General features: G+C 40.8%; 1 long non-coding RNA gene across 1 annotated transcript; it reads left to right on the top strand.

Moving 5' to 3' along the window:
- The first annotated feature begins 15,943 nt into the window (after nucleotides 1-15,943).
- On the top strand, nucleotides 15,944-16,386 carry LOC117050418. Its single transcript, XR_004427085.1, has 3 exons — nucleotides 15,944-16,009; nucleotides 16,108-16,217; nucleotides 16,310-16,386. It is a non-coding gene; the product is annotated as an uncharacterized LOC117050418 (long non-coding RNA).
- Nucleotides 16,387-16,645: the final 259 nt, after the last annotated feature.

Here is a 16,645-nt window from a genome sequence, read left to right as displayed (position 1 = left end):
TATGGTTCTGCCAACTTGTTATGTTTTAATTGAAGTAGGATGTACTTTTCCTTGCTTATGCTGCACAGTTGCCCTTTCAAGGGTGAAGGCAGGATGGCATGTGACTTCAGAATGTGCAGTCTGAGGAAGACAATATTAAGTGACACCCCCCTTCCATTAAAATATGTAACCGAGGAAGAAGACCAAAGAAAGGCATACATTGCTGTTAGCCTGGGGATAGGCAGCAGGGTTCTTATTAATGCAGAAGCATTGCCATCGGCTTCAAAATCCTGTTGTTTCTAACATTCTGCATAAATACATTAGGCTACTGTAACTTTTTTTTTTTAAAAAAAGGTAAAGTCTCTGAATCTTTGCTAGTTTTGTTTATCCATGAAAAGTAACTTGACAGCACGTGAGAAATGTGTTGAAACCAAAATATCAGCAAGAGGGCGGAATGTCCTCTTCTAGAGGGATCCACAGGAGGGGAGAACACTCTTTTGTTTGGGTCCTGCTTGCAGACTTCTCACAAGCATCTGGGTGGCCGCTGTGAGAACAGGATGCCAGACAAGATGAACCGTTGGTGTGATCCAGAAGGACTCACTTCTTATGTTGTCACAGAGTTGCCACTAAGTGCCTTATGCAAGGTATTTATTTGAAGATGTTACCTTTGACTGGAGTTAACCATCCAGGGGTCCTTTATCTTCCCCCCCCCCTTTTTTTTTACCTTATGCAAAATTTGATGTGCAAGTGCTGTTAAGGCAATGTATCCAAGCAAATCTGAAAAAGTTCCAAATTTCAATAAGGCATTTGTCAGAGAGAGGAAGGAGAGCAAGAGAAGTGGTTTCCATAAATTCCCTGTAATCCTGCTTCAGGATTAGGGTGAGGTGCTTGGGATTTTGTTGTCTGAGATAATGGTACAAGGCTCCATTTCTACTTGCTTCCTAGGACCTGTATTTGAATAAATATAGGATTACACTATAATAGGGGCAGACAGTCTCGTTCGGGTCTTTGCGAAAGAAAAAATAGATTCTTTCAATGAGTCAATCCAGATGAAGTTTATGGAATAGCGAAGGGATGCAGCTCAGTGGTGGAACATTTGCTTTGCCTGCAGAAGGTCTCGTGTTCAATCCCCAGCATCTCCAGGTAGGAATGAGGGAAAAATTGGACTCAGATCACATTTAAAGATGAACCTCACCAATTCACCCTTCCCAAAACAGTATGTGAACTGAAACACTGTCTCCTAAATAACATACAGAAATGCTTACAATTGGGGGAAATTACTTTTGCAAAAATGTGCAAATTAGGAGAAAAATCACACTAAAATGCTGAAGTATTTTCATGAGGACTTTTAAACAAAAGTTCACAAATTGACGTAGAAACGTGGGGGGTTGAACTTAAGACTTAAAAAAACCAAAACACTGAGAAAGCAAAATTGACATATTTGCCCATCTCTGTCTCCAGGCAGGGCTGGGAAAGACCTCTGCCTGAAATCTGGAGGGCCTCTGCCAATTAATGTAGACAATACTGAGTTAGAGGGACCAATCTTTTGGCTCAATATAAGGCAGCTGCCTGTATTCCTACAACCTTCATGAGTTTATACTGCTTGAAAGTGCCCCCAGCCCCCCACATCAGAAGCTGACCACACAGGGAATGATAACACTAGGACTTTCTAAATAAAACACCAGTTTTTAATGCAGGTTTGCTTTCAGAGAACCAACATGCCATCTGAAATTGAAAAATTCCCTCATAGGTTTGTACCAATATATATGACTTGGGTCACAACACCTTTCACACTTTGGGAAAGTGGGATCCTTACAGTTTGGAATGCCACTAAAAATATGGTATTGGTGTTTATCCTGGTATATGTGTTCAACCTGACAGAAATTTCTAGAACTATTTAGAGTGTGGACTGCTGCCAGTTAGGATTTTGTGTAGCCTCTGCTGCATCAGCTTGACTATTGTGATTAGTATAAATCACATGAGTGTCTGAGAGAGAGTGTGGGAATGGAAGACGGTCTTATCTCTTCTGCCTAAGTGTGTTATTGTAAGTTGGTTTCACTTCTGCTGTGTTGCAGTTTGTTTCTTTGTTCTGCCAGAGCTTGGAGAACACAGACGTGGAAATGGATTCTCTGTATATAGACTGTAAATAAACATAGTTTAGATCTACGGGTGTTTCCTTCTTCTTGCTGCATGATACTAGAAGACTTGTGTGCTCTTCTCATAAGAGAAGGGGCACAGATGTAGGCACTCAGGACTGAAGGGACATGCCAGCCAGAGAGGGCCTCCTGGGAGATGCTCAGGGGTCTTGGAGTTCGCTGTCTCCGAGCGAGCGTCATTCCCAACATGCCATCATACTTTGCATCTCGCTTCCACACACTGCTGATAGTAGCTGCCTGTGGGGGGGGGCACGAGAACACCTAAAATGATAGTAATAATCCATATTACTAGCTGTAGAATGTATAGCCAGGACAGGAATTACACATGGAGGCCCATTTGGGTGATAAATGTAACCACTTGCAGTTCTATTCTGGTTGCATGTAACACTTGTAAAATAGAGGTACTATCTCAACAAGGAAATCAAACCCAGGTATTTTATCAGCATTCACTATCATTTTGGGAGGAATTCTGAATGCAGTTTTTTAAAAAAAGAACATTAACTAAAGTCAAACAATAAAACTATGCTGGAAATACAGGTGTCCATGCCTCTGGGTTTCTTCCAAAGGATTTGCAAAGCAGTTATTGAAACTGCAGCGGCATCTGAAATATAGCAATAATCATGGAAGAGGTGGCTGCATGAATTGCTTTTGCAACATTATGATTTTGCCTTAAAGATGAAATAAGAATTGCTGTGGGAAATTGTGTTTTGTATGGAGTTCTTCGCAGCTCACATTGAAAAGATTTCCTTTCCTCTTTTAAATATTGCAAGACAAAGGAAGAGGAACAGAGGGAAGGAAATGGAGCCGACATGTAGTACATCTTTCCCCAACCTGAGGTTGTGGTACTCCAATTCCCATCAGTTCTGATGGTCAGGGATGACAGGAAATGTAGGCCAACACATAGTTGGGGCGTGTTGGGCCAATGGCCATAAATAAAACTTAGTTACTTACTGGCACATAGTTGGGAAGGCTGATGCAGAGAATTGAGACATCATTTCCAGTTCCAACTTGGGAAGATGCTTTATTATGTTATATGCTAAATTCATACTAAAACATTCGCTGTAACAACAACAAAATTGTGTAGAGTATGAGCAGTCATTTATTATTGTATTTCATCTAAATAAATAAAACACTGCTAGCATGAGAACATGGAATAGGAAGAGCTTTTAATAGCCAATCCCATACATACTTCTTCAGAAGTAAGTCCCACTTCTGTTCATTGTGGCATGGTCAGGCATATGCTGGGGCACACATCACATACCTTCCAACTTTTCCCAATGCAAAACTGGGATGCACATCTTCTGGGATGTGCTTCTAGATGACTCATGTGGCCCATGTCTCACTTCCCCCTGAAAAAAAACAAAACACTTTTGGTGGGTGAGCTCACACGCCGGCCAAAAATATGTGTTGTGGGAGCTGTGCAAGATAACAGCCCACCCCCCAAAAGCATGCTTTTTCAGGGTGAGAGTTTAGCACAAGACCACAAGAGATTGTGGCACCCAAAATGGCCACCAACATCTTGCAAGAAAAAACATGGTGTTCTCTTTTTTCCAGTGGACTTGGAAGGTACTGTATAACATCAGTGCTGATACTTATGGGGAGCCACTGCTGCCCACGACTCTCTACTTTGGTCCTTTCAGTGGCCACAATTGTGACTACCACCTTTATTTCCCCAAAATACAATGTATCACATGTTCCAGTTAACTCTTTTGGCTTTATCTGATTAATATTTTCTTTTTTCATGGTCATTATTTTCCAATGCCTGTGGTATAAAAAGGACCTGAAATCTAAATGGGATTTGTATACTATTTTAAAAATGCATTACAATTGCTTCTACCAAGAATCCCTACAAAATCTTTTCTATGACATCATACATTCTACTCAGTGTTGACACATTTTTAGGCTGGGATGATCATCTGAACCACGCTGATGTCCCAAATTCAATACCGAAATAGGTCTACAGGGCACCAAGATACTGTATTGCAGAATCCAACAAGCATGCTGTGGTAGCTGATAGTATTGGAGATTTGTAGGGACTCTTTAAATGGCTCCTGGCCTAAAAATATATTGCCTTTGTGGTAAGATGTTCCAGATCAGTCCTTGGCACCTTCCCACAAGCCAGAATTTGACACATGGAGGTTCCTCTGAAGCTTCTGAGGGAGATGATGCAACTATATGGCCTGATGCAGCCAATGCAGAAGTAGATCAGCAACCATGGCTCAGGAGGCAGAGAGGGGACACAGCTTCTAGGGGATAAGAGACATGGTTTCTTAATAATGTAATTTGCTTCTGATTAAGTACTTCAGCTGCAGTCGGTATTCCCTAAAACGTAGCACCAATTATTCACAGGTACCCAAAGCCTGAAGCACCTTGTAGCCCTGAAGAAACATGTAATCTAATGAATATGGACATTATTATTATTTTTTAAAGTTGAACACATGACATTTCTCCTGTGGAATAATAAAAGTGACACATTTCATGTTAAGAGGCAACTTATCCATTGCTTCTACCCCAAAGAGATGAGGACTAATTTGCACTTCATAAAAGTGTCTCGCAATTAGCAACACCTACATTACATTTCTATGAAGGAATCTTCACATTCTGTAGGGAACGCCAGCTGCTACTGAGCTTCTCTTGAAAAGCCTTCTATAGAGCGTAAACGATCAACATTCCCAGTGATATTGTACAAGGGCAATGATAAAGAAGCCCCACTGAGTGCTGGGATAATTTATGATCCTCTAGATGTTGTTGGTTTCCACCTCCCATCAGTCCCATCAACATGGCCATCCAGTGGCCAGAGATGATGTGAATTGTATTTTCCCCTTCCATCTGGTTTTCTGTTCCTCTCTCAACAATTAGTTGTGGCCAATGAATGTTCTCAGTCCTCACAGGAATATTTTTTTGGTTCTTCCCCTTGTTCCCCCATCAATATGCCTTTATAGTTTTCCAAACCTTGGGGTTCCCACAAACCCCTCTTCTTCGTGGTTGGTGCTGTTTTGGCTACATAAGCAACAGCATCAGCAATAGAGGGAATGATGACTAGATGCAGCAATGCAGATGAAAGGTTTCCTCCTCTGGGAATTTCTCTGAACCTTGAGGAAATGATGCAGAGGACCTAGCTGTAGCTACCTTCTTCTGAAGAAAGAAGATGCAGCAATGCCTGAGGCAAGGTTTTCTCTGAAGTAACACCACTGTCGTGAAATAGCTTCTCTAGGGAAGAGGAGCATCAGCTCAGCTCATTCTTAATTTAAATGGAGAGCTACAATGTGTTATACACACAGGCATTCCAACTGGGACTTCTTTGGGATGCTACCTCTTTTCCATCTATCAAATTTATCTATCTACATTCACAGTGAAACAAAGGCAATAATACAAAAGAATAAAATATAAATAAATCAGGGCAAGAGCAGACATCCAGCAGTGGATGATCAGTGGATGCAAAAAGGTAGTAAAACCAACAAGACTACAGAGTGAATGAACAGATGATGAACAAAGGGAGGTGGGAGGATGAAAGAGGAGAGGCAGTTGAAATTTGATGGAATATGCTGAATTAGTAAATTTAACTAGTAAAATGAGAGAGCAGGACAAGACCGCCTTCCAGGAGGATTAGAAAATGTAGGTTTTTTAAAAAAATATTGTAAACATGTTAAAATGCTAGCAGGTTTGGAGTAAGTTCAGCAGTAAAAGTTATTCTGAGAATAAAGTGGAGGAAAGAATGTATAGATTAACTATAATCTGCAGCAGCAATAGATAATTTGAGGAATCTATGGAAGGGTGGAAGTTGGGTTGCCATATTTCAAACAGTGAAAATCTGAACAGAGCTTTTTGACAGAGTTGTTTTGGGGGTTTTTTGGACGAAAGTTGTTGAGCTTTTCTTAGTTTTGCCCAAAGTTGTTATGCCTTTTATGGCAAAAAATGCAAAAGATATTATCGTTTTTGAGCTGGGGGCAGGGGCGGGGAACAGCACTCCTGCCATGAATTGCCATACGTCTAGATTTTCCCAGACATTTTGCTGATTTCCGCCTGGACACTGCTGCTAACTACAGTTTCCCGGATACGTCTGGGAAATTCAAGACATATGGCAGCCCTAGTGGAAGGGAAGTTGACTATCAAGGAAATGTATATTGGAAAATGTTTGACCAATTGTATTCTATTTTTGGAAAATTTATAAATAAAATAAGAGAGGTGAGGTGCTTTTCCCACCCATTTGGGAAGTACTTCAGTCTTTCTTCCACAGTTCATCACTCACTGATAGATACTTCTGTAAATACTAAATACTAAGTAATTGAATAGAGAGTCTGAAGGTTCAGGTAATAGTTTATTCACTGCTACAAGATGCAACATTATCTAGATCAGCCTTTGCCAATCTACGTGGTATCTTAGACACATATAAAAAGCACTGTGAAAATGCTTTTCAACATTTTTTTTAAAAAAATTGAATTTGCCATAAGCTCACAATCACCATCAGGTGTCACATTTGTATAATGTACTTAAAGCACACTGAAAATGTTATATTTGCAGCTATATAGCTGAGTCCCTAGTGTAGTCCAGATATTTTGTACTATAGCTCCTGTCAGCCCCACCCAACACAGCCTGTGTTTGCTGGGGCTGATGGGAGTTGTAGTCCAAAACATCTGGAGAGCATCGATTGGCAAAGGCTGAATAGAAATACTCCGCAACTTCTCCTGGAACCATAAAATACTACTATTGTTATTTTAAGTAGTGCATGACTGAACACATCATGGAAAGTCACAGGAAAAATATAACTTTGGCACACTCCTTCATATTTTCCATTCCTAACATCGTGGGATATGAGACAGGTATTTTGATCCTTCATACATGGATATGCAATGCTTTCTGAGCCAAGGCCTCAGAGAGATTTGGGGCTTGTCAGAGGCGAAGGAGAAACTATACGTGGCAGCAGGAGTCCCTGAAGCACTTTGTGGCATCTTAAATATTCCAGGTTTATTTATTTATTTAAGCTGCAGACAAGAGACTACTCAAAACTAAACTAAAAGGGTAGATTCCAGCATTTGGCAAATGAACTTTGGTTTGCACCATGACTTCACCACTGCCTCCCTGAAGTCACACATGCACCTCTCCAAATCTGCTCCAGAGAGTCCCCCAAATTCTTCAGAGAAGATTTTGAGGGTGTGCAGGAGACTGGGGAGTGGGGGGGGGGAGAAGCTGTAGTAGTTTATTAATTAAATTTCTATACTGCCCCTCATAGGGCTAAGGGGGCTTTGGTTCCCCCAATAAAATATCTGTGGGGGCCAGGCTCTCCCAAAGTTGATGGGCATTGCCACTCAAATGGTGTGTGCACACCGTGTCATGTGATCAATTATGCGGGGTGGGGCTTACCCAGCCCCCCCTCCATATTTTATGCAAGTTGGCACTCCTTTATCCAAGGGTTATAGGGTGGTTTACAATATAAAAAACACAAAATACATGCCATAGTAACAAACAAATCCCCTACCATAGTTTAAAAGGCCATAAATTGTTTAATTAGCTAAAGACCTAGGAGAAGAGGAATGTTTTTTCCCTAGCACCTAAGGATATGCAACAAAGACACCAGACAAGCCTCCTTGGGGAGAACATTCAACAAGTTGGGATCCACAAGAGATAAGGCCCATTCTCGTGTTGCTACCCTCTGGATCTCTCACAGATGAGGCACATGAAGAAGGACCTCAAATGATGATCCACGTTGGTTCATATCGGGGGAAGTGGTCCTTAAATTATTGCAGTCCCGAACCATTTATGGCTTTATAGGTCAAAGCCAGCACTCTGGCCTGGAAACTAATTGGCAGCCAGTGAACTCAGGCCAGGATTGGCATTATATACTTAAAAAATGTCACAGAAAAAAAAGGGCAGGCTTCATTCCAGCCCCTTCTATTCTCATTTGTATGAAGAATAAAAGCCTTATCAAAATACTACAGCAAATGACAAAGTAAAGACAATATCAGACATGGCCCTCCAGATATTGCTCAACTCCCATTAGCTCCAGCCAGCATGGCTAGTGGTTGGAGGTGATGGGAGTTGCAGTACAACATCTGGAGAGCCACAGGTTCCTCATTCGTAGACCAGAGGGAGAAAAAGGCATGGAAATTTCAAGTGGTCAGCTTAGTAGTACTAGTAACAGTTCAAGCATGTCTTCAGGTGATCTTTGCTCATATTTTGTGGCTTTAACATTGTGGAAAGATAAAAGCCAGAAGAAAAGTCATATTCTGCTGATTTTCAAGTTCATCCAAATGCTCTTAGCACCTGTTCTTTGGTTTCTTCTCATTATGTATTTACCTTGGGAAATGCAACATTTCATTCTTGGGAAGAGAGAGAGAAGGAGAAAGAATTGTATGAGAGGCAGAGGGAGGTAGAGATAGCCTTGAGGAAGCAGCTGCATCCACTGAATATTTTCCCTTATAATATCAACTTCCTTATAATGTCACTTTCAATTTCATCATCCTCAGGTAAGAGTTGTCATAAAAGCTTTATATAACCTGAAACTGCAGTAGTTTCACTTTATGCACATCTTCTCTTTGTACCCATCCTCAATGGTTAATGCTGTCAAGGTTCCTTCTAGTGTAGCCCATATAGGTGCATCTTGAAAGAAGAGCTCTCTCACACAATAGCTTGCACATTCATTTCATTGGATGTCTGTGCATTCAGTGGATTGGGGGTCATAGAGCCCTTCACACAGAGAGCTGTATCCATATGACAGAGAACTCGGATTGTGTAGAATTCTTCGCCTTGTGAAAGCCGCTGCAAGTGTACAGTTGCCTACATGTCAGGACATTTTCCATGTGTTCAGCTGAAAGCCTGGGCAATAGGGGACATGGCAAAAGGAGCAAACTATACATTAACCTGGTGATGGTTGTGTACGGTTAGTAGATTTATTTTGTTTTAAATTGTACTTGTTTTGTTGGTTGTATTCTGCCCTGGGATCTTATGGTAAAGAGTGGGTTAGAAATCTAATAAATAACAAACAGCAGCAGCAACAACATTGTTCCTGAATTCTATAGTAGTGCAATGCTATACTCAGAACTAAGTCTCATTGAGTTCAGTTGGACATATTCCAGGCTGTGTACATAAGATTGCTGCCTAAGGCTATAATCATAGCTATACTTACCTGGGACATAAGCCCCATTGAAGTCAATAGGACTTCTGAGTAGATGTAGATAGGTTTGTGCTATAAGGCGGGTAACCACTGGAGTATCAAATACATTTTATTTCCCTGCTTTATTTTATAAAGTAAATGGGTTGGTGATACATTCAATTCCATGACTCCATTCATAAACCTTTGACTCTCTATGTGAAGGACCCAGCACACTTACTGAAAGCTTAGCAGAGCAGATGCTTGATGTGCTTTCTTATCTGTAGATGACCTTATACATGAAATATGCTGTTCTTTGAAACCAAAGATTAATATGTCTTCAACTAGCAAATGCTGTAAATAGTCACTGGGATTACACTGGATTGAGACGGAGGAAATGGATAGTGTAACAGAACATAATACATTTCATTCTTGGTGAAACATTGTTTACTAATTATATTATGATTCCATCGACTGTCTACTCACTTCCTTGGAAACTCCTCAGGCAGAACACTATTGCAGGCATAGGCAAACTCAGCCCTCCATATGTTTTGGGACTTCAATTCCCATCATCCCTGACCACTGGTCCTGTTAGCTAGTGATCATGGGAGTTGTAGTCCCAAAACATCTGGAGGACCGAGTTTGGCTATGCCTGCACTATAGTCTGCCAATTCAGTTTTATTTTGAGTGGCCTTCTATGGTCTAAAAATCAGCAAAAATCACATTTTCCAGATTTTATGTTTTAGAGCTATGTCACAACAAGCCCCCAATAGATATATAGAGGAAAATAAACACTCCACTAGTTTATCAGGTTGCTGTTAGGGTTGCTTTGGACAAATGGTTAGATAGCAGAAAGTAAATGAATTCTTATTTCTCTTTCACACAACCAAGGCATATCTGGATGGGAATCTTGCCCTCTCTCATTCCAGTTTTTTATATGTGATATTTTGAAGTATGGGAGAGTAAGGATGAGTGAATCTGTTGGTTTTGGTGTCTCTTGAAAATTCACGAGTGTTTTAGTGCAAATTTATCTTACTATACCCATTTCAAATGCAATTTTTGCCTAATATAATACATTTTACATGCCATTTTCACTAATATATGGGTTTATATTCACACATTAGCCTAGTATGTGCATTTTTGTACGTGGTACTTGGCTGCAGCACTGCATTGCAAAATTCAGAGAAATATGAATTTGTAGTTTGTGTATTGTTTCAGAAAGTTCACGTTTAAATGTGAACTGAATCAAAAATTTCCACCAAGGGGAAGAGTCACTCCAAAAAATTCAAAACACAACAGTAGAACTCAACGCCATAATTGTGCCTTGGGTGACTTAGACAGGGCAGCTTGTGCTAGCTCTGTTTTCATCCCCATCTACTATGTAAATATGAGAGCGCTTGCATGGTTTGTAAGGCGGTAGGTTCTTTGAAAACCTTATCTGAAACCCGGGAATGTGCCACGATGGAATGGCATATTGGGCTGCAGTCCATGAGGTTGTGGATAGTCATATGAAGTAATTACAATCCCTGAAGCACAGGTGAGCAGTTTTCAGGGTTCTGCAAAATCTATAAATTTAATTGCTGTGAATTAGCTGAGCTGGGTGGTCGGGACGTGGATGGCACTGTGGTCTAAACCACTGAACCTAGGGCTTGCTGATCGGAAGGTTGGCGGTTTGAATCCCTGCGACGGGGTGAGCTCCCGTTGCTTGGTCCCAGTTCCTGCTAACCTAGCAGTTTGAAAGCACGCCAAAAGGTGCAAGTAGATAAATAGGTACCACTCCAGTGGGAAGGTAAATGGCGTTTCTATGCACTGCTCTGGTTTCGTTTCACCAGAAGTGGCTTAGTCATGCTGGCTACATGACCCAGAAAAACTGTCTGCAGACAAATGTCGGCTCCCTCGGCCTGTAAAGCGAGATGAGCACTGCAACCCCAGAGTTGTTTGTGACTGGACTTAACTGTCAGGGTTCCTTTACCTTTACCTTTTTAGCTGGGTGGTCAGGAAAGGGCCAACAACCATGGGTCATCCTTTTATGTAACCGACAGCTGACTATATTCCCCTCACAAAGCCACAATTCCCAGTGTTCCCTGGGAAGATGGATTGATTGTTAAACCACCATGGGGATTGTAGCTCTGTGAGGGAAATAAGGGACCCATAACAACACTTAGTACCTTTAACAAGCTCCCAGAATTCTTTGGAAGAAGCCATGATTCTTTAAAGTTATATCAGAGTGTGAATGTATGGTGTGAATGCGGCTAGTGACCACAGGTAAGGAGCTTCATGATGGAGTGGGGATTTGAACCTTGATTTCCTCAGGTATGGTTACTGACAACATTTCTTATTCTTATGTTATTGACAAGGCTGTGTGTGTGTGTGTGTGTGTGTGTGTATGCTGGCTGCAAATATTTTCTGTGTGGCTTCTTGTACCAGACAAAAACTGGGCCCTAGTGAGTCATACAACATTACCTGATAGAAATAAAAATAAAATAAGGAAATCCAGGGTGAATTCATCTCAGGAAAAGGAGTGGAGGTCTTTCATTTCCGCATGCACAAGAGGCCTCAGGCAGGCATCTTGCCATTTACTGTTAACGGATGTTCATAAATGGCAGATATACATCTTACAATCCCAGATCAGAAGTAGCCCCTGACATATTCTGGAAAATGTTTTATTTTCCGTGCACATCTCTCACAACAATAGACCCTTTACAGCTCTTCCTCTATTTTGGAATAACATGCAACACCACAATCACTTGCTCTATCTACTGCCTGTATGAAATTATTTATTTTGCTTTTCCTTCAGTGCTGAATAATGCCTGAAGTTTTCAATAACAACTAATAAATCTTGTATTTATATCAGCATGAAAGGTCACACTGGTAGATTTGTTTCCTATAACTGCTCTTGAATAAATAAAATAATAAACAGTGACACTGTATGGAGTTTTATAATGCAATTTGTACATGTTTTCAATTCTCTTGCTCATCCTTGTTTTACAGATTAAATTACTGGAATAAGCTGGCCATCCTCCAGCTATTAATAAAATCCCTCCAGACACTCCACTTTATAAACCTTGAAAACAGCATCTGTAGCAAGCTGTAAAATATTAATCCAGAGCTCAGGAACAAAAGATACTGGTGCTGTTCTGAAAACTAAAGTGCTAAGAACAAATAAAAGCATATTCACAACATCACATTGAATAGCACAGGCAGGCATGTACACAAGCACATGCACATGTCCTCAGAAGGTCTTGCTCAGTAGATTTATAGACCAAGTTATTGTTATTATTGCTATTACAAGCAAGCAGCTTCTACATAGTCATCTCAAGGCAGTGTACAGTAAAAACAGCAAAATAATAATAATAATTAAATGGTAAACCTCCACTGATCCAAATGGACCAGAGAAAACACATTAGGGTGAGAAAATAGATGCCCAGAGGCACATCCATTGAGGAGCATGCTCAAGGATTGGGCTGTGATTGGGATGATTGAGAAATTTGATCTTGTGAAGTGGCCTGATTTGCACCTCTGTGGAAATCTGTGGGTCAGAAGGTAGTAATCCTTTGGATTCATTGGAATATTTACTTTATTAAGGGTGCTGAGAGTTGTTATGAAATCCCTACCCCCCCTACAATTCCCAGAGTAGTTTAAAAATCATTCCTCCTTCCCAGGGAACTCTGGGAATTGTATCTCTCAGCACCCTCAACACTCAAAACCACCTGGGAGGAAATGGGTAGAACCCACATCCATGTTACCGATTCTCACTAGATGCTTGAGGAATTTGATCTTTGCAAAATTGGATAAGGACTAACTGGCTGGCCCTCCACCCTCCATGACTAATGTGCAGGTTGGAACATAGCCACCCATTGGAGTTTATGCTTAACAAATGTAGTGACACAATTCTTGGCTCAAAATGCACATCAATGTGCATTTTAAAATACACTTATAGATGAATATATCTAGTCATTTGTATTCTAAGAGAAAATGTGTTTCGATGTGTATTTAAATATATATCTAAATATGTTTTGTGTGGGGTTTTTATTTTAAAAAAATATTGCAAATTATTGCAGACATGGAGTAGAACCAACTTACAAGTGGAATATATGAAAGTGGTATTAAACAGAAATAGACTGATGTCTCTACTATTCTCCCTGGCCAATGCAAGAGGAAACAATTTTGTCACTTTCCCTGCTTAGGTCCAATTCCTGGCCAGCCAACATGGCAAGAAACTGAATATTCCCCTGCTGAGGTGAACCACATTTGGATAAGAGGCAGTTCTGCTTTATTTTTCTCCAGCTTTCAGTATTTACTATTCACAGGAAAGCCATTTGTAGAAAGTGTGTTTTCACTTTCAACCATGAATCTCTTGAGGGGGGAGGGAAATGTTTGGAAAAATGTCTCTTCCTGAGAAGTCTGCATTTTAAGCATTTAAGAAAGAAAAGCTCTTCTGTCAAAATGGCAGGGAAGTGGTTGCTCATTTTCCCTTGTTATCTTTTCTAAATTGTGCTTTTCACATGCTTGCACTGACAAAGAAGGATGGGGAGGGAAAGGAGACAGAGAGGCAAGCAGGTAGACTGAGGACATCTGTTGGAAATCTTGTTTACTCTGCCCACTTACTTGGTGCCTTGCATTCCTCAGAAAAGGCAGCACTTTAATTGCCCATTTCCTACTGACATTAGATGTGCTTAATTGGCCTAGAAGTGATTCTCTGGGAGTGCTGAGACAGGAAAAAAGCCACCATCCTCTGGGATAAGAGCAGGCCTGTTTTCCCCCCTCTTCCTCTTTCTTCACTGTAATGGGACTGCAAAATAGCATTTTTGATCCTGACACGCATGTTTGATGTTTGCTTCAATCGTGAACAAAGGCTTCTTCTCAGTAGATCTAGTTTTCAGAAGCTGTCTTTACTAGCCAGAGGGGAAGGATGTGGATTTTTTTTTCTTTACAAAAAGAAGGAAACATTTCGATTTTGGGCTTCATAGAGTGTGATTATTGTCAGGCCTCGATGAACTGTGTCATTTCCAATGAGCTGACTAAGAGGTTTTTCCTCTGCAAAGAGTCGCTGAACGAAAAGTTTGTTCTGGCAGCTGCCGGCTGTTGTTGCTTTTCTAATGTATTGTTTGAACACTCGCATGCATGTGACACTTTGACAATGCAGCGGAACATCACGCTTGGCATGGCGAGGCAACTCAAAGCTTTGTAGTCCTCCCTCCCCTGGTGTGTGGATCCTTCGCAAAGGGATTAGAAGTTGAAATGTTCTTTCACAGCCCAATGATTGCAGGCAATCTGTAAATACAGAAGTCTACAATGCCAAAGCAGAAAAATTAATGGTAACAAACACACACACATCCAACACACACACACACACACACACACACACACACAGGTGCACAGTTTCTATAGATTTCTCACTCCATGGATATTTGCCCTCAGGCTACCATGGCCTGGGAAAGGGGGCAAACCAATTTTCTTCAATACAAATTACAAATGAAATATGGATATGTTTTCCCCTACCAAGATTTCCCAGCAAGGATACATTGCTTTGTTATGAGGAGTTGGGAACTTTACTGTGAGATGGGGTCTGATGTTATCACCTCAGTGATGCATGAATTGGGTGAAAAAAATTAAGGATATGGTCTAGCTAAGCTACAACCAGGGATGGCTCTACCATTAGGCAGACTGAAGCAGTTGCCTCAGACAGAAGTTTTTGAGGGTTGTGAAAGGGCAACATACTGTTATTTATTTATTATTGTTGCATATTTACTGTCAGGGAGAAATGTCTGTTGGATTACGTGCCTCTGGTGTGAAAATAAGTTTGTCAGAGAGGGTGCCATTTGCTCAGTGCCGGAGCTACACATTTTGCTGTAGGGGACAAAAGTCTGCCCTGCTTCCCTGCTTTTCTGCAAGTTTGTGTTGGTGGCAATGGTGGAGAGAACATGAAGGGGAGAAGGTATTTCCTCCTTTATGTCCCATGCAGGATTCCTTCTCTCAGTTCACCCACTGTCACCACCACCACAGATAGAAAGAAGCCTTCAGGTTCATATCAAATTCCACTATTGTCGCTTTGTTGCCTTCCTCTTCCTGGAATGGCCAAGCAGGTGGGCTTTTCTACAGCCACCCACATCCTCTAAGAGGCTTATTAGAAGAGGTAGATGGGCTGTAGCAAGTCATAAGGGCCTGTCTCCTTCTTTATGTTCCTGCTGGTTCAGGTGCTGAAGTCATAAGGGCCTGTCTCCTTCTTTATGTTCCTGCTGGTTCAGGTGCTGACAGCAATGCAGCATGGGAAAGAGAAGACAGAGGCATGCCATAGCCATGGCTGCAGCACATGCTTGTTGACTCCTGGTTGTGTTCCACTTACCAGGAGAAATGGGTGGCAATCTATCCACCTCTCTTCCAAAAAGCGGAATCTGGCCAGAACGAAAGGAATCACTGAGCATGTGTTGTGGTCATGGCTGCAGCATGTCTCTCTCCTCTCTCCCCTATGCCACACTGTTGTCAGTACAGAATGATGTTTTGCCACTCTGCTAACCTGCATCTCTCCCAGCATTTGCTACATCCCCTCATACATTGCCTGCCACTGCTACCAATAGAGTATTAATAAAGTATCTTTATTAGTACCTGTACAGCGTGGGGCTTCATTCCTTGATGTTATCACTTTAAGAATCATTTAGATTTTGGCTTATTGTTAACACCTGTAATTAACACAGTAGAAGTTTGTATAAATCCCTGGCCACAATACAAGTGATCCATGCAACCATCTGGAATACTGTTATTCTATATGATTTCAACTCTACATTTGGTATGTATAATTTATATGAAAATAGCACATACTTATCACTTGAAGACTGTCATTTAACATGCAATAGGATCATGACTCTACATTTGTATATTAATTAGGTTCCATTATGTGGAGGAAATAGAAGGGAGAGAATATTCCTCATTATATTGTAGAGAGAGTTGGAACCTTTGAAATACTTGCAGTATTCCCTACTGGAATATAGTTGTTGGTATGTATAATATAATTTATTTGTATAATTTAATTAAGTTCATCATGTTTTCAAGAATAGAACTTTATACTGCATCATTTTACATTATTTAGACTTATAGCTGCTGAAGAAGCCGTAAGGCGAAACAAGTGGACTTAATTCCGGAAAGCCTTGTTCTGCTTACATCGATTATGGACTTTTGACTTTACTTTGCAATTTGAACCCCAGTTTGTGCAATTTGAACCCCAGTTTGTGGGCATGATATAAAACAAGAGACTGCTTTCAAGATATTCAGTGGGTTACGTGTGTTTGTGTTTTACGCCAGTATTGTATGTAACCCAGGTTTGTTGTTGGATTGTACCAATAGAGTATTGGACACAGAGTCAGTACCTAACTTTTAGTGGAAATAACAATGACTTGTTATTAATTAATTAATTAGTTAAATTTGT

This window comes from Lacerta agilis, chromosome 7, assembly GCF_009819535.1.
Source record: "Lacerta agilis isolate rLacAgi1 chromosome 7, rLacAgi1.pri, whole genome shotgun sequence".
In the NCBI taxonomy this organism is placed as follows: Eukaryota; Metazoa; Chordata; class Lepidosauria; order Squamata; family Lacertidae; genus Lacerta; species Lacerta agilis.
Note: the sequence above shows the minus strand (reverse complement) of the source record. Positions and strands in the feature narration are given on the sequence as shown.